This window comes from Danio rerio, chromosome 8, assembly GCF_052040795.2.
Source record: "Danio rerio strain M-AB ecotype USA chromosome 8, GRCz13ab, whole genome shotgun sequence".
Taxonomy (NCBI): Eukaryota; Metazoa; Chordata; class Actinopteri; order Cypriniformes; family Danionidae; genus Danio; species Danio rerio.
The window spans coordinates 39,802,273-39,823,748 of record NC_141028.1 but is presented as its reverse complement, the minus strand read 5'-3'; the positions used below and the strand labels follow the sequence as shown (position 1 = coordinate 39,823,748).

The 21,476-nt window shown below is 40.0% G+C and overlaps 1 protein-coding gene and 1 long non-coding RNA gene across 2 annotated transcripts in view; both read right to left on the bottom strand.

The window, feature by feature from the left end:
• Positions 1 to 21,476, bottom strand: part of si:dkeyp-14d3.1 — a 592,968-nt gene that overhangs the window by 446,638 nt on the left and 124,854 nt on the right. The gene's annotated exons all lie outside the window — the stretch shown is intronic.
• LOC147842760 (uncharacterized) lies at positions 6,976 to 15,042 on the bottom strand. Its single transcript, XR_015498253.1, has 2 exons — positions 13,469 to 15,042; positions 6,976 to 8,115 (listed from the first exon to the last, which is right to left on the bottom strand). It is a non-coding gene; the product is annotated as an uncharacterized LOC147842760 (long non-coding RNA).

The following is a 21,476-nucleotide window of genomic DNA, read 5'->3' as shown; positions in this document are numbered from 1 at the left end:
AGCTGGCCTCGGGGCATACGCAAGTATGCGTTTCCCCCAGTGAGCCTGATCGCGCAGTTACTGTGAAAGGTCAGGGAGGACGAGGAGCAGGTTCTGTTAGTTGTGCCCCTCTCGCCCAACCGGACCTCGATATCAGAGCTCTCACTCCTCACGACGGCCCTCCCATGGCAGATCCCTTTGAGAGAGGACCTACTTTCTCAGGGACAAGGCACCATCTGGCACCCTCGCCCCGATCTCTGGAACCTCCACGTGTGGTCCCTAGACGCGAGAAAGACTTAGGTAACCTGCCGCCCGTGGTGGTTGATACCATCACTCAGGCTAGAGCCCCCTCCACCAGGCACGCCTATGCCCTGAAGTGGAGTCTATTCACTGAATGGTGTGTCTCTCACAGAGAAGACCCCGGATCTTGCCAGATCAGTGTTGTGCTCTCTTTCCTTCAAGAGAAGCTGGATAGCAGGCTATCGCCCTCCACTCTCAAGGTTTACGTTGCCGCCATCTCCACTCACCATGACGCGGTGGCTGGCGGCACCGTGGGAAAGCATAACCTCATCATCCGGTTCCTCAGAGGCGCTAGGCGAATTAATCCAACTCGCCCCCCTCTCATGCCCTCTTGGGATCTCGCCCTCGCATGAGCCTGCGATTTGATCCCTTCGAGCCGCTCGATTCAGCATCCTAAGATTTCTGTCCCTGAAGACAGCTCTGCTGGTCGCGTTGGCCTCCATTAAGAGGGTCGGGGACCTGGAGGCATTTTCGGTCAGTGACTCGTGCCTGAAATTCGGGCCGGGTTTTTCTTACGTTATCCTGAACCCTGGGTTATGTGCCCAAAGTTCCTACCACTCCCTTAGAGATCAGGTAGTAACCCTGCAAGCGCTGATCCCCGCTGGTGATCCCCATATGCTTTTTCCGCCACGGTTAAGTTCCCCCCCTGGGTGAACCTGTGCCTTCCCTATCCGTTAACCACCTTTTATGCGCACTCCCCCTTCTTAGGGTTAGTCCATATGTAATTCCATTTGTCTCCCTATTGGGTGCGGATGGTCTCCGCAGCGTCCTCCCTACCGGGATTGCACGCTTCCCAACGTACTGTCATATTTTCCTAGAATTATCTAGACGCTAGCGGAAAAAAAAATATACCAATTCCGTAAAGCTTCTTTGAAGTGGGAATAAGTTAGGGCCAAGGGCACGTTGGAGGACCATGCCTTCCATGATTTGGGTGCGTCATGCTTGCCAGACTGCCCACTCATCGGAGGCATTGGTAAGGTGCAGTCATTATGGCGCTTTCAATGGACTCCCATACGTGGATTTAGAACATCAAATCCACTTATAGTGCTGGAGTTCCCCCCGAAGGGGAACGTTCGAGGTTACTAAAGTAACCCTTCGTTCCCCGAGGAGGGGAACGGAAGCACTATACTCCGTCGCCATAATGACTGTCCCTTAGCTGTTAAAAGTCTCTTCAGCTTAAAAAGGATAGCGTTTGCTGGCGCCAGGTGTGCTTATATGCTCAGTTAATTGGCGATGCAACACATCTGCGCAAGCTTACGCTGCCAATTCATTACTTTCATTGGCCCGTTCAATACTCTTTTAGACAAGTAGCTTCTTAGAACATCAAATCCACTTATAGTGCTTCCGTTCCCATCCTCGGGGAACGAAGGGTTACTTTAGTAACCTTAAACGTTCACATAGCCACTGGTGTCACTTTCTGAATAAAGCCCTTTTAGGGCATAGTTACATTTATCATAAAATAAGAATAAATAAAATGTTTTTTTTTTTTTTTTTTTTTATAACATGACATGTACATAAAATTTATTTATAAACTGATTTCAAGAGGATCACATGCCTATAAATGACCACGGCTCATAATCAGATTAATCCAAACGCACATAAATAATCAGATTTTTGTACCTTAGTCATCTTCACCTCAAAGAATCGCTCCATCCACTCTCACTCCTCCCCCCTTTTCCAAGATTGTTGCCTCAGAGCAAAAGCCGCTGGTTTGAGTCTTGGCTGGGCCAGTTGGCGGTGCTGTGAGGAGTTTACATGTTCTTCCTTTGGTCGCATAGGTTTCCCCTAGGTAATCTGATTTCCTCCCACAGTCCAAAGACATTGGGTGCAAGTGAATTGAATAAACCAAACTGGCACAGTATATGAGTGTTTTAGTACTGGGCATTCACCATATATGCTGGTATAGTTGGCGGTTCATTCCGTCGTGGCAACCCCTGATAATCAAAGAATAGGCTGAATTCAGGAGACCAACCTGAGCTTAGGCTACCCTCTCTTCTGATGAAACTGGAGAGAGCACTGGGCTCAAGGATCTTTTGTGCTCAGGGCTTTCTCCCAAGATATCATGTCAAAAAAACTTTATTATTATTCAGTGTGAACTTATTCATTTATTTTCTTTTTGGCTTAGTTCCTTTATTAATCAGGGGTCGCCACAGCGAAATGAACTGCCATCTATTCCAGCATATGTTTTACACAGCGGATGCCCTTCTAACTGCAACCCAACACTGGGAAACTACTATACTTTTGCATTTACACACATACAGTACACTACTTCAGTTAACTAAACTGCACTTATAAACTATGCTAGTTTATTCAATTTACCTGTACCGCATGTCTTTGGACTGTGGGGGAAACCAGAGCACCCAAAAGAAACCTACGCGAATACGGGAACTCCAAACAGAAATGCCAACTGACCCAGCCGGGGTTTGAACCAGTGACCTTCTTGCCGTTAAGCGATCATGCTACCCACTGTGCCACTGTGACGCCAAGTGTGATCTCATGAAAGGTACATTTAAAATTATTTAAGGGCATTAGTAATTTTAATTGACAATTTGAATATATAATATATGGATACTTATAATTCATATAATAAAGAAATTATTAGGCAATGCTTTAGTTTAGGTCACAATTCATGCTAATAACAATTGGCTAATCACCTGCCAATTATCAATATATAAATGTCCATTAGTAGTTTTAAAGTATGATCTTATTAACAGCTTAAATTATAATATAATGCTGTGAATTGTGAATACCCAATCTAAAGTGTTACCAAGTATTACAGTAGCAAGAAAAAAATCTAGTGTGACTCAAAACACCTTGCTATTGTTTTTAATAACTTTAATTTGGAACAAAAAAGAAACATGGGTCTGGATGTGGCTTTGTTGTATCCATTGTATGCTACTTTACTCACAGCTGATTGGTCCAGTGTGGGTTTGTGAACTCAGAAAAAAATCCCGATTCCAGAATAAACCTGCTTTGGAGCAGGTTAGCCATGTAGTGTAAGCTAACATTGTGATGAAACCTGATCAGAACCAACCCACCTTCTGGAGCCAATTTTGACGTGTTTTCACAATCGATCATTGTCGTCACATTAAAGTGCTCAATAACTGGTCCCCATCGCAAGTGTGAGGCTTTTAGGAAGCTTTATTTAAGTGAGATTTTAAGGACAAGACAGGCACAGATCAGAGGACCCATCAGTATTCCAAGCGTCTCTCTTGGACTTCACTAAAAACCTGGACAGGCTTCCTAATGAATCTCTTCCTGCTTCTACGTGCCCTTTCTGGAGCTCTGACATCATAAATCAGCAGCAACACTGAAGCTTCTCATCAGGTGGGGGGAGTTTCAGTCGCTGTCTGGCAAATGGCTTCCGTTTATCAAGCGTTGTCTCTTATGACTACTGATGTCAAATCATCAGGGAGGTGAGCACAGAATGACTTGGGGATTTTCGAAAAACTGTATTATACTCCCGTGTATTTATGCCTCCTGAATTAAGAAGACGTCCTTGTCCAGGCCTTTAGGAAGCAATGAAAATAAACAAATCCGAATGAAATAAAAGCATCCCGGGAAACATTATGAGTTTTGGTAATTGAAAACGAGAGTAATGGAAGAGTAATCACGGCAGTTATAATCATAAAACAGCCCATCACAATAAACCGTACAAGGTTCAGCGTTTCACATTTGACCCATTAAAATTGCACTTGCAGCATCCCAATGCATCTCCATCCAATCAAGAGTCTTGAATAGATGGTCTTAAAGGTTTTAAAAGGAACTCCACTGGAACTTACTTTGACTGAAATGTCTTCTATTACTGGAAGTAGCATTAAACTTGAGGACATTGAGAGAAAGCTTAAAAATCTAGATTGGAAGGTAAAATCAGCACAAAAGGTTTACAGTGCCCAGTCTGCTATACTGTCAGGAACCATCCAACTTTACCGCATTATGTATGACCTTGTCAAATACAAATGGAAGCACTTTTTACCTTTTTGTGGGGCAAAAATAAGACCACTTATTTTGAACTGTGTATATAGTAGGTTAAACACTTAAAAATGTGCAGTATGTCAGAAAGTTGAGATATTATTGTGTATATATTTTTCAAATTAATGCCCTGCTAGCTTGCAAGTTGTTTATTTTTAGCCCTAATAATCTGAAAACATGCATGATTAACGTTAAATGAACTGCTGATTCTAAACAGAAAGTAGCCTGGTTCTTCGCTTTTTGGTAACCCAGGCTCATTCTGAAAACGTAGACCTATATGTATTTCTGGAGAGCGCCAAATATGTCCCAGGAGCTATGTTTTTTTGCAGTTTTTGCAAAGTTAGTGAAAAAAGAATGGCATCATACCGCCCAGTATCATTTGCTTTAAAGACAAAAAATGCAACCATACGAACTACATAATTTGCAATCTATAAAAATGTATATACCTTAGGGCTGCGTTTTCTTGGGCCTATGTTGTTTTTTAGGGTCCCATGGGTTTGCATATACCTGCACTGTTAAAAATACAGGGTTCCACACAATTCATTTATGTTGTCCCAACACAAATTTATTAAGTTAACTTAACACTCTTAGCAAATTTTTGTGGATTGAACATAAAAAAAGTAAGTTGTCCCAATGAAATCTCAAAAATTGTGTTGTTACAGCTCATTTCAAATTTGAATGAGCAAAAAAACTGATGATTTTTTTAATTTTTTAAAATTTATTTATTTATTTGAGTGTGTGTGTTGTAAAACTGATAAAGATGTTTTCTCAGTTTCTTAGCATTTTTCTGTTTACTTGTGTTTTCTTAACCTGTAGCTCATTTGAGCTCTCTTGGCTTCCGTAATTTCTTGAAAGTTATTATATAAAAAATAAAAATAATAATAAAAATGTTGATTATGGATTTTCGCTTAGGTATTTGCAAAGTGATTAAAACAACAACATATTAGGGTAATGTGGTCTACTGTAGATTAGTGTACTGACTGGTTAGTCCAAACAACCTATAAAGTAATATCCTATAATGTCATATATGTCTTATGACATCTTATATAGGTCAAAAATGATCAGACTCAATTAAATGTTTAAATTTATGCAAATCTTGGCTTTTTCATCTAGAAATTGTTTTATGTAATTTCCTAAAAACTGGATAAAATAAAATGGATATAGAAAATTATTTATTTCACTCTTATGACATTTCTAGAGAACAACACATTTTTTCTTAAAAAAAAAAAAATCAATGTAACCAAAACAAAGATGTCAAAAAACAAGTCCATATGAATCCAGCCTTGCATAGAGATACATATTTATATGTTTATAAGAAAATATAAACAGTTTATATAAGAAAAATGATTTAAGGAGTGTGTGGTGTGTTCAATCTGGATTCACACGTACCCGACAATCAAAACAACAATAGTATCAATAAAATCAATAAAAATCAATAGTAGACTATATTTGTTGAAGTGTGTATTAATTATTTATTTGTGCATATATTTTTATATATTTTTTAAATAGCGTATTATAGTTTAAGAACAAAGAATGTTTTCTCTAAATACTTATGTGAAATACATTTGCCGTATATTGAAACTGTACATGCTTGTTCTTGTTAATAAAGCAGTAATAACAATATACTTGGGCTTGTTATTTTAAAAAACCTCTTTTACGGGTTTTATTTAAATTCCAATGTGAAGGATCAAAATAGTATCTTTAGGAGAAAGAAAAAATAGTTTCAAAAGGAGAAAGAACTACCAGTACAAGAGTCACAGGACCAATGTCATTTTGATTAGTAATTAATAAATATCCATAACGTATATAGATCTAACTTCCAAATTGTGTAACTTTCCCACCTTTGTTGACGCTCATCTAACTTTCATTGTCTTTTTTTAACTCAGACTTTTAATTTTTCGTTTTTCTCCGGAATTTAAGACCTTACATTTTTCCCTATTGTAACCTTTTACCATGCAATAGATAGTCTGAATTTAAATGTGTGTGTGTGTGTGTAGAGAGAGAGAGAAGAGACTCTTGTCTTTGATGCCCTAGTGTGAACTAGATGGCAGCTCTGGGTGATGGAGGGCCAGAGATTGAATGTGGCAGCGGTGCTTTACTGAACTAAACCCCTGGGTGCTTCTTCGCAGATACTCACATAGTTCAAACACCTGTGCATGTACACACACACACACTCCTGCGGTGGTCCAATAGAAACAATGAAATAGTAGTCTAACACAGCATTGAAAAGTGAAAAGGTTTACAATATGCACCTTTCCTGCAAGCCTGGGCAGAAAAAGCTGACATGATTAAAAGAGCCCTGTTCCGCACTTTTCAACCTCATGTCCTTTTTTCTTTTCTCTCTTTTACCCCTGAAGTTCACTAATAATGTTAGTCAAGGCTTCCTGCACCAAGAGCAAAGTTGGCTTTTTTCCACCGATACTTTTTCCCTTTTATCAAACTTAAAAAATAGTTTTGATAGCACTTGATGAACATTATAGTAACTTTGAGACTTCTATCTAAATGGCTTTTTTTTTTTTGATTGCCTAATATTCATACGTGGTTCATACTTACTAATTATAATTCTGTTATTCATCATAAGGATGCATTTATGTTACTATAATGTGCTGCAAGTTCAGCCACAGCTTTGACTGAATAAATCATACTGTATAGCATCATTAACCTGTGTTTGTTTATCATGTGTAAAATGATTAATTTTATATGGGTTAAACACGAAAAAGAATATTCAAACAACAAAATGTATTTTTTATTATACTTTTCATTTTTTAACGAAACTTACAGAAGACATATCATACAATTTAAAAAATAACATATAATCATGGATATTTAAAATAAAAATGCATGTAATTATGACATAACTTTTTTATTACTTATATATTTATAAATGACTGCCTATATTACACTTTAAAAATATTTTTTTGTAATTAACAATTTCTGTATTTGGAGTTTTTCAGATGTTTTCTGTTAATTAATTACAAGTGTTAAAAGAATTATGACATGCTGATCTCTGCTCTGTCAACTTTTGATGTGGAAAATTCAACTCTACAGTTTAACAAAGTGACTTTTATTGACATTTTAGTAGTTTGAAAAAATATGTACTGTATATATGGAAATAAGTCTGTAAAATAACAAAAAAAATGTACTGGCATTTTATTATAAGATATCTGTACCATAATACAACCACAATCCAGACAATGTATCACTTTAAACTATTCATTCATTCATTTTCTTTTTGGCTTAGTCTCTTTATTGAAACGGGGTCACCACAGCGGAATGAACTGCCAACTTATCCAGCATATGTTTTAAGCAGTGGGTGCCCTTCGGTGGCGATTCAAGACCAGAGTGACATTTGTACTTTTAGGGGGCACACTTTAGCATACATCACAAATCACAAAATACTTAAACATTTATTTTATTACATTTTTTTCATGCATCATTCTCCAGTCTTCATAAACAAGCTAATTAAATTACAAAATCAAAATAATCTTCCTTGTTAATTTATTTGACAAGTTATTTTGTATTGTAGTAGGATAACACATTTCTAACATTCAAGTACATTAATGTACATTTTGCACCTGTAACCTTTAACAGATGCAGTTGAAGTCAATTTTTATTTGCCATCCCATTAGTTTAAAATAATGTTTTACGAGTGATCTCCAACAAACCAAAACCATCTTTACTGTATTTCTTATAAAACAAAAACAATTCTTCTGGAGTTTCTTACGATTTGTATTGCATAAAAGCAATTTTAAGTTCAGATATTATTAGCTTGCTTAAGAAATATTTACTGTATATTTTTTTGATTATCTACACAACAACCAGTTATATAATAACTTGACTTCCAACTTTTCTAGTTAACATAACCTTGTGTAACGGGGAGACTGACACGGAGGGATCCATTTTGCAGTATTTATTAAGTCACACTTAAACATCAACACCTCGCACGGTTGTGCGAACATACAACATACAACTCAACGATGATTAGCAGATAACAGAGGCAGAGTGATTACCAGGCTTGAGTCAAGGGCAGGCAGCGTGGTTCAGAGTCCGTAATACAGGCTTTAGTCAGGGGCAGGCAGCGAGAATCAGAGTCCGTGTAATCAGGCTTTAGGTCAAGGGCAGGCAGAAGACAGAGCAGAGTCGAGGAACGGGCTGAAGTGGTAAACGGGAGATCAGGCAGGATAGAACGCTCAGAAATGCTGGCCGGGGCTAAACAAGACTTCGCAATGAAGTGTGTGTGTGAGCTGCTTATATGTGGTACGTGGGTCATTAGTGAGATGAAGAACAGGTGTGCTGGGATCTGAGTGAGAAGGATGACGTAATGGTTAGAAGTCCGGAGATGGTGACCTCTGCTGGTCAGCGAGGGGAATGACTGGGACCGAGTCGGTGACAGAGCCCCCCCCCAACGAACGGCTCCTGAAGTGAGGCAATTCTCGACGCCGGGGTCTTCCACGGGGGCGAGGGGCCGGCATCTCCGGATGTTGTGAGTGGAACTCTTCCAGTAGTGTGGTGTCGAGGATGTCCTTGCGGTTAATCCAAGATCTCTCCTCCGGACCGTACCCCTCCCAATCAACGAGATATTGGAGTTGACCGCCCCGGCGTCTGGATCTCAGGATCTCGTGGATCTGGTAAGCCTCTTCGCCATCGATCATGAGAGGCGGGGGACCCTGTTCACCGGCTGCCACCTCCCTATCCGTCTCGGCTGGACCAGCAGCAGGCTTGAGCAGAGAGACATGGAAAGTTGGGGAAATACGAAAATGATTAGGGAGTGTCAGTCTGAACGAAACAGGAGATATTTGTCTTTCTATCTGGAAAGGACCCACGTACCTGGGACTGAGTTTCTTGCAGGGCAGCTTGAGGCGTAAGTCGCGGGTGGAAAGCCATACCCATTGTCCTGGGGAATACATGGGACCAGGACGTCGGTGTCGATCGGCTTGTTCCTTGAAACGCCTTATGGCGTGAGAGAGGTGAGTATGAGCTGCGTTCCAGACCTCTTCGCAGTTTTTAAACCAGGTATCCACCGCAGGGAGTTCAGAGGTCTCGCCGGACCAGGGAAAGAGCGGAGGTTGGAAGCCCAGCACGCATTGAAATGGGGTTAATCAAGTAGATGCCTTTCTGAGGGAGTTCTGAGCATATTCTGCCCACATCAAAAATTTGGCCCATTCGTTCTGGGTCGAGTGACAATACGTGCGGAGGAATCGACCGATCTCTTGGTTCAAGCGCTCTGTCTGCCCGTTGGATTGGGGATGATAGCCGGATGTTAGGCTGACGTTGATTTGGAGATTTCTGAAGAATGCTGACCAGAGTCGGGATGTAAACTGGGGACCTCTATCCGATACGATGTCTTCGGGGAGACCATAGTACCGAAACACACACTCGCAGAGTAACTCAGCCGTTTCCATGGCTGTGGGCAGTTTGGAAATGGGAATAAGGCGGCAGGATTTCGAAAATCGGTCCACTACTGTGAGGATGGTGGTTTTGCCCTGAGATATGGGTAAATCGGTGATGAAATCTATAGCGATGTGTGACCAAGGACGATGTGGCACCTCCAGGGGTTGGAGTAATCCAGCTGGACGGTGACGGGAGTGTTTGGACATCTGACAGGGTGAGCATTTGTTAATGAAGTTGATTACATCCTTGTGTATGGATGACCACCAGTAGCGGGATTGAATCATTTGCACAGTGGCTGTGCTGCCTGGGTGACCGGAACTGGGGTGGTCATGTACCTCGGAGATGAGTCTTTCTCGAAGCGACGGGGGAACAAAGATTTTATTCTCCGGACAGGGCTGCTGAGAAGGATTTTTTTTCGGCGGCTTGGAGGATCTCCTGATCTATATCCCACTGGATGGGAGCGACAATTAGAGGGCTTTTGATTATAGGCTCGTCAGGGATTTCAGAGGTCTCATCGTCTGAGAGGCGGGACAGAGCATCTGCTTTGATGTTTTTCGAACCAGGGATATAGGTGACTTGGAAGTCAAATCGGGTGAAAAACAGCGCCCATCTTGCCTGTCTAGGATTCAGACGTTTACAAGACCGGATGTATTCTAGGTTCTTGTGATCAGTGATGACGGTGAAAGGGTGTTTTGCGCCCTCAAGCCAGTGTCTCCATTCCTCTAGCGCAGCTTTCATGGCGAGGAGTTCTCGGTTTCCCACATCGTAGTTCCGTTCAGCGGAGTTAAGCTTGCGAGAATAGAAGGCACAGGGGTGGAGCTTCTTATTCACTAGGGATCGCTGGGACAGGATGGCTCCAACTCCAGTGTTTGACGCGTCAATTTCGACGACAAAGGGTTGTTCGGGATCAGGATGACGCAGAATAGGTGCACTGGAGAAGCGAGTCTTTAACTGGGTAAATGCTCGGACAGCGTCGGGGTTCCATTTAAGGCGAGCATTATTAGCTTTGACCATGGCGGTCAGTGGGGCAGCGACTGAACTGAAGTTCCTTATGAAGCGTCTGTAGAAGTTAGCAAAGCCCAGGAATCGTTGTAGTTGCCTGATGGTTTCGGGTTGTGGCCATTGTGTCACAGAGTCAACCTTTTGCTGGTCCATGGCCACGCCTTCTGGACTGATAATGTAGCCAAGGAATGAGATGCAGGTCTGGTGGAATTCGCACTTGGAGCTTTTTGCATACAGCTGGTTTTTAATGAGACGTTTGAGCACTGCCCGAACGTGCTGGATATGCTCAGATAGCGAATTGGAATAGACCAGGATGTCGTCAATATATACTATGACCCATTTGTTGAGCATGTCTCTAAATATCTCATTTACAAATGCCTGGAACACGGAAAGACTGTTTGCTAGGCCGAAGGGCATAACGAGATATTCATAGTGGCCGTCAATTGTAGAGAACCCGGTTTTCCACTCGTCTCCTTGTCGTATGCGGATGAGGTTATAGGCACAACGGAGGTCCAACTTAGTGAAATACTGGGCGGATCGGAGTTGTTCAAGGGCGGCAGGAACCAATGGTAATGGGTAGCGGTATTTGACTGTGATCTCATTCAAGCCTCGGTAATCAATGCAAGGGCGTAAGCTGCCATCCTTCTTCTTAACGAAGAAAAACCCTGCTGAAGCGGGAGAAGTGGATGGTCGAATGAATCCTTTCTCTAGCTCCTCAGAGATGTACTTCTTCATAGCCTCAGTTTCAGGTTGTGAGAGAGGGAAGATGCGACCACGAGGGGGCGTGGTGCCGGGTAGCAGCTCAATGGCACAGTCATTATCACGATGAGGAGGGAGCTTAGTAGCCTTCTGCTTATTGAATGCTTCAGTTAGATCGTGATACGCATCAGGAACATGCTGGAGTTCAGAGTCTTCGGTCTTGTTAATTGTGTTGATCTGAATAGGGGAAACAGGATGCAGACATTGGGTAAAGCATTGATTGCTCCATTTTATGATCTCACCAGATCTCCAAGAGACTTGAAGGTCATGCTGTTTTAGCCATGGTAACCCAAGAATCACAGAGTGTTTAGGGGAGTTGATGGCAAGAAGGGAAATTTCTTCTTCATGGAGAGAGCCTGTTTGAAGCAAGATTGGCAGGGTCTGGAATTTTATACGTCCTTCTCCCAAAGGGCGCCCATCTACAGCAGTGATGGCTATGGAGGAATCACAGGAGGTTAAAGGAATGGAGTGAGTGGTGGCAAACGTGTAATCAATAAAGTTACCAGCGGCTCCTGAATCGATCATGGCCATAGTCTCAATCTCCTCTCCATCGTTTCTCAAAGTGACAGGTAGATTCACAACATTATTAGTGGTAGTGAACATAGTGGTTGCACTCACCGAGAGGGTTTTAGGGAGAGGCTTGTGGGGACATAAAACCTTCGTATGACCTGGAAGTCCGCAGTAAATGCACAGGTGATTTCTTCTCCGTCGTTCTCGCTCTTCTGGGTTCAGACGGGTTCTACCCAATTGCATGGGTTCAGCGGAGGTTTCAGGGGATACAGGACTGGAAGCAATTGAGCAGAGCGGATTGCGAGTGCGGAGGAGAGTGTCTAACCTTATGGAAAGCTCGATTAGTTGATCCAGAGTTTTCCCATCGTCACGACATGCCATCTCTCGCTGCAATTCTGGCTTTAGAGCCCTTCTGTAGAGCGTGACAAGCGGATCATCAGCCCAGCCAGTTTGCGCTGCCAAGGTGCGGAACTGCAGGGCGAACTCAGCTGCGGAGCGATCTCCCTGTTGGATACACAATAGCTCCTCGCCAGCGTTACGACCACCCTCCGGATGATCGAACACAGTGCAGAAACGTTTGAGAAAGTCATTAAACGAGGGAAATATCGGGGTACTGTCTGGCCAAACTGCAGTAGCCCAGTCTAGCGCTTTCCCAGTGAGCAGTGAGCACACAAAAGCAATTTTCCCGTTCTCGTCCTTAAACAGATGGGGTTGTTGGGCGATAAACAGTTTGCATTGCAATAGAAAGCCTTTACATTTTGCTGGGTTACCTGAGAACTTGTCAGGAAAAGCCAATCGAACTCCGGAAGTCATCGGGGGTTGTGCAACAACAAGTGGACCTGGAGAGTAGTTGGCGGTGGGTTGCGCAGTGGCAGCAGCTTGCAGGTTTTGGAGGGATTTCACCAGTTCATCTGTTAACTGAGTTAGGTGTGTTAGTTGTTGTTGGTGTGTTGACAATACCTGAGCTTGTGTGGTGACTTCGTGAGACAAAACCTGGATGGCTGCGGGATCCGTGTTGGGCGAAGTCTTCTGTAACGGGGAGACTGACACGGAGGGATCCATTTTGCAGTATTTATTAAATCACACTTAAACATCAACACCTCGCACGGTTGTGCGAACATACAACATACAACTCAACGATGATTAGCAGATAACAGAGGCAGAGTGATTACCAGGCTTGAGTCAAGGGCAGGCAGCGTGGTTCAGAGTCCGTAATACAGGCTTTAGTCAGGGGCAGGCAGCGAGAATCAGAGTCCGTGTAATCAGGCTTTAGGTCAAGGGCAGGCAGAAGACAGAGCAGAGTCGAGGAACGGGCTGAAGTGGTAAACGGGAGATCAGGCAGGATAGAACGCTCAGAAATGCTGGCCGGGGCTAAACAAGACTTCGCAATGAAGTGTGTGTGTGAGCTGCTTATATGTGGTACGTGGGTCATTAGTGAGATGAAGAACAGGTGTGCTGGGATCTGAGTGAGAAGGATGACGTAATGGTTAGAAGTCCGGAGATGGTGACCTCTGCTGGTCAGCGAGGGGAATGACTGGGACCGAGTCGGTGACACCTTGTGAAGTCTTTGATCTTTATTACACTTTAATCTGAATCAAAGACTATAGAATACTTAAAGGGACATTTTGCAAATAATTAATAAAATATTATGCACTGACTGTCACTATGGCAAAAATAAAAAAGTAGTTGTTAGAAATTAGTTAGTTAAACTATTATGTTTAAAAATGTGTTGTAATAAATCATGTGTCTAAGACTGGAGCTTTATGTCACGACTGAAAACACAAATGAATGAAGGCAAAACTAAATGAGTTGAAAATGACTTTTATATAAGAATGACTGAAAACTAATTTTAATCAATGTGTTACATCTGTTCTCCAGTACTTGTCGACTGTTTGTACATTTAAGACTGCTTTTCCTAACAAAAACTATATGCACTCAATTTTTGATTTATAATAGCCTCTGCATAGCCGAGGGCTATTAAATGCTTTAAAATCGCAATTGAAAAAAAAAAGTGTAGTATATTCAACAGTGGACATTTTAATAGATACAGAAGCCCAAATAAATTATCAAATATTAAATGTTGGAGCTGTAAAAACAGTGTAAAATGTATTTTAATATATAAATCTATTTTAATATACTGTGAATGTAAACTATAGGAGTGGACTGTAAAACACAGTGTGTGGCTGACAACCGAGCTGCCAGTATTATTCTGTAAATTTACAATGAAAAGTTTTACAGCGTATATTACTACCCATATCTGTCAATGTCAAAAGAGCTACGGTTTGACCCCATTAATTATTACCCCTTTTATGACTGCTTACTTTTCCAAATAATCCCCAAAAGTGCCTCACATATGTCTTAAGATAATTAGGCCACACACCTACACATGGGAGCCACTTTAGGTTTAGACACAGATAACCTCCAGAAAACCCTATACATTTTGCCATGAATGCCAAATCTTTGCCTTAAATGGCCCATATACAGTATGCATTTTGCCATTGTATAGGTGGACCACTTCAGGTTTTTTTGCCTGGGCCAAAGGAAGACCAGCAGTGCCGCATAGCTGCCTAAAGTGGCCCACATTCCTATGCTATCTGGAAAGTATGTAAAATCACTTTTTGAATTTTAATATAAAAATGTGACCCATCCACAATGTATCAACATGTAAAATACAAATAGAAGTGCTTTTTACATTCCTCTTACATTAAAGTTACTTTGTTGCAGTTAATAATAAAATATACGCCATTTGAGTTTGTTGATTTATTTTTAACTATAATAAATATCAGTCATCCACAATGTGTATTTAATTAAAATTTTGTCACAAGGGGTTGTGCATGACACTGGTCTTAAATCTTGCAGATAAGCAATAATAGAGGAAGATGAGTTAGAGCCAGGCCTGAAATGTATTTTGTTTGGTTTTGCTTTCAGTTTGGTGGTTGTCTTCCATAAGGGTCTGCTGCTACCCATTTGTTTGTGTTTATTTAGTTTTTAAAACTTGGTTAAATGATTGTCAGTTCTCAGCCGCCTCCTTCCCGATGGCTATAAACCATCATTACATTATTACATGTTCATGTTTACAATCTTTTTTTTCTTTCCTTTTTTTTCTGTAATTTACATGACTGACAATATATAGTTTCAAACTATCAAAAATGTCAATAAATTCACTTTGGATAACTTTTTAGTAGGTTAAAAACTATGTTCTGGTGTTTCTTGACCAGAGCAAAGCAGTGGTGCAGTAGGTAGTGCTGTCGCCTAACAGCAAGAAGGTCGCTGGGTTGCTGGTTCGAGCCTCGGCTCAGTTGGCGTTTCTGTGTGGAGTTTGCATGTTCTCCCTGGATTTGCGTGGGTTTCCTCCGGGTGCTCCGGTTTCCCCCACAGTTCAAAGACATGCGGTACAGGTGGATTAGGTAGGCTAAATTGTCCATAGTGTACGAGTATGAGTGTGAATGTGTGTGTGGATGTTTCCCAGAGATGGGTTGTGGCTGGAAGGGTTTCTGCTGCATAAAAACTTGCTGGATAAGTTGGCGCTTCATTCCGCTGTGGCAAACCCGGATTAATAAAGGGACTAAGCCAACAAGAAAATGAATTAATGTTTTTTGACCATTAATAGCTTTTCATTCTGGCACAAGAAATAAACCAAACAATGACATTTTAATGTGCTATTAACACTGAACATTAACATTTTTACATTTAACACAATGCTTAACTTCTAATTAAAATTGCAGCAACCAGGCCAAACCATTATATAATATAATGCAAAATTCTGGAAGAAAATCATTTAGACGAAAAAAAAAAAAAAAATCTGACTGACATACAAGGTAATGAGCCAATGTATAATTTTCTTTTACTAGCATTTTGTGATATATTTATCTAAAATGGAAGATATAATAATAACAGACAAGTCTGTAAAATATTAACATTTAACTTTAGTAATTTAAAATCTGCTAAATAACTTAATGTAAATATTAAACATGTAAAAATACAAATAAAAGAAAACAAGTAATGTTTAAAAAGTGCTTTAAAACACATTTATTTCACATTAAACTCAAATGTTGGACAATTTATTTAATTAAACCATCTGTAAGAAATCCGGGTTTTATCCTGGATTCTGCCCTTCTATTTGACAAAAAGGTAAATGCAGCATTTAAATCTTGTTGTTTTGTTTGTTAGAGGGAAACTTAAACTACACCTCTGAGAAAGAGCTTTTAAATTGGAAGAAAAATGATCATATTATATCTATCTGGCGTTTTGTTATTTATTGTTGATGTTGTGTGGTATGTTGGATGTTTTCTATGTTATTTTATCTGTTGCTTTTAGGTTTGTACAGCACAATGGTCAACAATTGTTGTTTTATTGCACTTTATAGACTAAACTAAACTAAACACAGATTGATACATTAGACTGGTAGTCTGTCCAAAAATAAAAAGTAGAAATAAAAATAAAAACAGAAGAAAACTTCTCTAAATCAACCAACCTAATCTGTGCTCACCAAATCCTTCTCCAGTATTAAAATATCTCTGCAATTCTCCAGATTTTGCACCTTGTGTTTTTCATCACGGCTTTAGCATCATAAATGTCTACACCATACAACCCTGTTTTATTACAAAAGAGATAAAGAAGAATACTTTTTTTCATGAAATCAGTCACACACCCAGAACGTCACATCTGAAAGTGTGTATGAGTGCGATATCTCCATCACAGTACGTTTTCAACAATTCTATGACAGAACTCCTGGACTAGGATATGAAGTTTAAGAACAAAGCCTGCTATTAAGCTGGTGGCAGGACTCCAACCCAGCTGGAGATGCATGGCGTGATGCCTGCAACAAAAAGAGCGAAGAAGAAAAAAGGAAGAGACAACAGCAGTTGTTATAATTACCTCTGAGAGCGTCTGGAAGTGCTGAGGGAAGCTGTTTTCCCCTTCTCATGGCGAAGGCTTAAATGAGGGGTAACTAACTGAAAGACTTTCTTCTAACATACAAACACTCCGTCTCTTCAGGCCTGGTGCTCAGAAATATTGGTAAACTTTCCTCAAGGTCATTGGTTGGAGGCATAATAAATTCTACTTTGAGCTTTGCTGACAGTCCTGTTCTCTAGCTCTGCTTTCCTAAAGAGCCGGGTGCTCCGTTGCTCTTCCAACTGGCCACTTTCTGTGCCAGAGATCATCTGTTATCATTACCAGCTCATCCAGGAGTCTTTTCTCACCAATCTACAGGTCACCATCATCACTAGCCTTCCCTTCGCAACACACACCTGAATGCTGGCGCTGCTGCAGTTTATTGATAAATTCTGCGGAGTCATTTATAAAATGTTCCTGACACTCTCCACAGAGCACATAATAGATCTCATGATTGAGTGCCACTATTACTAGCCAATGCTAACCTGCATGCTAACAAGTTCAAACACAGAGTTAATAGGGCAAACGTGACATTTGTACTGTGGTACTTCTGTCTGCCCATAGTGAAAAAACAAACGATCGAGAATTGTATATTTTTTTGCTTAATCCTGACTGAAAATGATTCAATCAATTCTTTTATTAATATTCCATTTAGAAATAATTGTTTTTGGTGCTTTTTTTTTGTTGCAGATTACATAAATCAAGGCTAACAAATTATTTGCTTAAAAATGTCAAAATATGAATAATATCACTATTTTTTTTACTTGCTGAATAAACCTGAATCCTAACAAAGCACATTTCTGTTTGAACAGTCTGTTAGTTTTATTTGTATTTCTTTTGCAAGTGAACAGTGATAATTCCACATTATACATTTGAAATAATGCAACACATTGGAAATGTCATTTAATGACATTAAAAGGAGAAAAAAAAAGACTTTTACTTTTTAAATTTTGCATAAAAAATGTAACATTACGTGATCTTAAAGTTTCACTCTGTTCTAACCTAAAACGAACCAAAGATCAATGTCTACTGATGTTACACTTTGACGTTATATGGATGGCACATTATGAAGTTATTGTGATGTTGGGTTTTGGTAAGTTAATGCCACACATTTAAACCAACCAAAGATCACCATCTACTGATGTTATTCTTTGACAATGTATGTACGTCACATTATGATGCTAAGATGACGTTGGCCTATGGTTGGTTACTTCCACAACTTAAAACCAACCAAAGATCAATGTCTACTGCTGTAATGTGTACTGCTGCTACACTTTGACGTTGTATGGACATCACATTATCTTTTAATATGATGTTGGATTTTAATTAGTTATTGCCACAAATTTAAACCGACCAAAGATCACCATCTTCTGATGTTACACTTTGACGTTGTATGGAAGTCACATTATGATATTAAGATGATGTTGGACTATGGTTAGTTAATTCCACAACCTAAAACCAACCAAAGATCAATGTCTACCGATGTTATACTGACGTTGTATGGACCTCTTATCATGACATCATTTGGCATTAAACTAACATTGGATTTTGCCACCCTGACATCGCAACCAAAATATAACCTATATCACATGATGCTGTGTGCCGGCTGGGTAGATTCATCAAACTTCCATAGCCTGCCAGTATAAAGAGATATTTTAATATAAACTTATATAAAATAAATTAAGCTTTATATTTATCATAAAATTATATATAAATATGTCATATAAAAAAAATATGTACTGTAGCTCATAGTGTCAGGGTTCTGCCACTTCTATCTTGTTATGTCTTGTTTTGGTGGCAGAGTCCAGACACTAGTCCAGTCTTGTCAAGTATGTGGTGCTCGGCTTGAGTTTTCCTGGGTCAAGCACTCATATTTTCTGTCTGTCTTTATCTTTGTATGAGCACTGTCTTGGCCGGTGCGCTCTCAGAATGCGGTCTCTTGTCCTGGTGTGTTTTGTTTTGTCTGCGGCATTCTGTTCTATTCTCAGCACCTTGGCCTAGTTGGTTTTGCTTGGTGCTGGAATTGGAACATGCATGTTGCATGTGTGAGTGCACAGTGGGTGTTTTTATTTGTCATGTGCCCATGTCTTATGTTCAGTATTCTGTTGGTGTGGTGTTTAGCACGTGGTTCATGTTTACATGCGCTGCACGTTTTAGGGGTGTGTTTCATGTGAACATCTGGTTAATAAGTTCTCTCATTGGCTGCTGTTCTTTATTTCTCATAAGAACATAGCTTGTGTTATCTTTGTGTCATGTGCTCTCCTGTCCATTGTCTAGTCCCACCCTCCTTGTTAACCCATAATTAGTGTAACAAATATGGCCGACCAGACACATAATTATTTTGCTTTTTATTCCACAACCGAGCCAACTTTGCCCAGAGAAGACTCAAAGCCTGATTCCAAGGTATTTACGACCCAAATGTGCCATGCGGCATTAAACAAAGAACGGTTCAGGACCCTTTAAGCTGCTTGTTTAACACTGATATTTTCAGATACACTTTACTCTCTTTGTGTAATCATGTGTTTTGCAAAGTTTCCCTTTCTCCTGTATTAATATTTTTGGTTTTAATACCTCTGCATATAATGTATAACTATACCGAAGCTAAACAACCTCTTATACTGTTTGTGTTTGAACTTTTCGAAAAGCTCACTGACTGTAATTGAACGTTGACATTTTCTTTTAATACGAGTGCAACATATTAACATTTTAAGAGACTTTAACATTTCTGTCCCAATTTGCATAAAATTTTCCTATGCAAATTCTTCTGCCACGGACAAAGAGCCGTAAAGTTATTATTCCAGGAAGTTAGCTTCTAATTGGTCAACTTTCCATTGAGGGTGGATCCGAACCCGCCCTATGAAGCTTAGGACCAAGCTAAAGTCTCTGTTCAAACCCTTTCTGCTCTGAAACACGCTGTTCAAGCTCTTTGTTCAAGCTCTCTGTTTAAACTCTCTTACTTCCGGCTCCAAGACCAAACTCTACTCTCTCTCTCCCAGGTCCAAAGCAACCCCCCTCTCTGCTCTGAAACACGCTGTTTTGAACTTTCTTCAAACTCTCTGCAACTTCCTCAGAAACCCAGACAGAAAAGGGTTAATCGCACCGCTCGGACATTTCACTGTTCAGAATCTTTTTGCTGCTTCAGCTTCAAACACTGACTCATCTCCACTACAAGCCTCGTGAGGAACAAAGGATCAGCCAGCCGAACCATGTGCTTAACAACGGGAGCTTGGACATCATGAACAGACCGCATATCACCTTTCTTCCAACATCTAAACTGGTGTGAACTAAATTCAACCCTAAAGAGACAATGGTTATATTAAATTTGATTATGTTTGGTTTGCTTGGTTTGCTTTTACAAACTCTGAGGTTTTCCCATCATTACATCCTCTCAACCTCTAACTTCACGTTCATTACTCTTCTCTATGCTTGTATGAATGTGTGTTTGTGTTAGTTGTTAGTTTTTGTTAGATTAGTCAATAAAGTTTAATTTTGTATAAAGAAAGGTGTCTGTGTATATTAATGAATCTAATGTCTTAAACTTTGATCTTGCTACCCTGCTCAAACTTTATGGGTTTTATTTTGAAAGCATCGCTGGACGATTCGTTTGTTAGGATCTAAAGAGTTGATTCACTTGAAGCCCCGTTTAAATGAATCTTCCTCCCGCTAAGCTAGTCCGCTATATAATGGTCCAGAAGGTACGCGAGCATTGAAATCTAAATCATAACTCGCAACATTATAACGGCGGGAAAGGCGCAGGAAGAATAACCTTAAGCTAACTTACTACAGTAATAATGGTGTAGATATGCGAACACTTTTATCTACAGTATAATTTGTTACAGATTATTGATGTAGATATGCGTGCAAGTTAATCTACATTATTATTATAATTTGCTACATGTTTATTGGTGTAGAATAAACAAAGCATTAAATATGTAATTTTTACATTAGTTTATGTCCATCTGTTTGTTTACCAATTATTTCTCTTTTATAATCTCCTCATGTATGCTGTCCTAGGCCAGTTTGTTGTAGTCAGTCCAATATCTTGATGTGTTTTGTCCAGTCCAGCTCTTCCCTGCCAGCCCAGCCCAGACAAGTCTTGTTTTGGTTAATGTTTCCCCACTCTGAATTATAAGTTTTATTTTTATAATTAATAGATACCTATTTTGTATTGCACTTGAGGTCTCGCTCCTTTCCCCACTCTACACCCATGATACATAAGAATGAGATGAAATAAAATATGACATAAGATAAATTAAAAGAGTTTTGTAAAGCAAATGAAATCTGCTTAAGTTCACAATACTGCGTCCAAGCATTAATGACTGCTTGTTGACATTTCTCATAGTCTAAGTTACAAATCTAAATCTCAATATAATGAATGCACTGAGGGGAAGAACTCATGTGTGGAAAGCATGCCAGAAAGCCAAAGACTGACAGGACTTGGAGGAATTTTTTCAAGAACACAAAACAGGTGCTCAGTCATTGATGCTTTCAAAGGGAACACAAAAGAATAACAATGCGACATTTGAAAAAAGATAATTTGTGTTATTTTTTTTCTAATTTTCTTTGAAAGACTAAAGCAGGACTTGTATAAAAGTAAATAAGCAGTATATTATTTTAAATAAATTTACATTCACTGACCCAAAAACCATATATACTGATAGATTTTT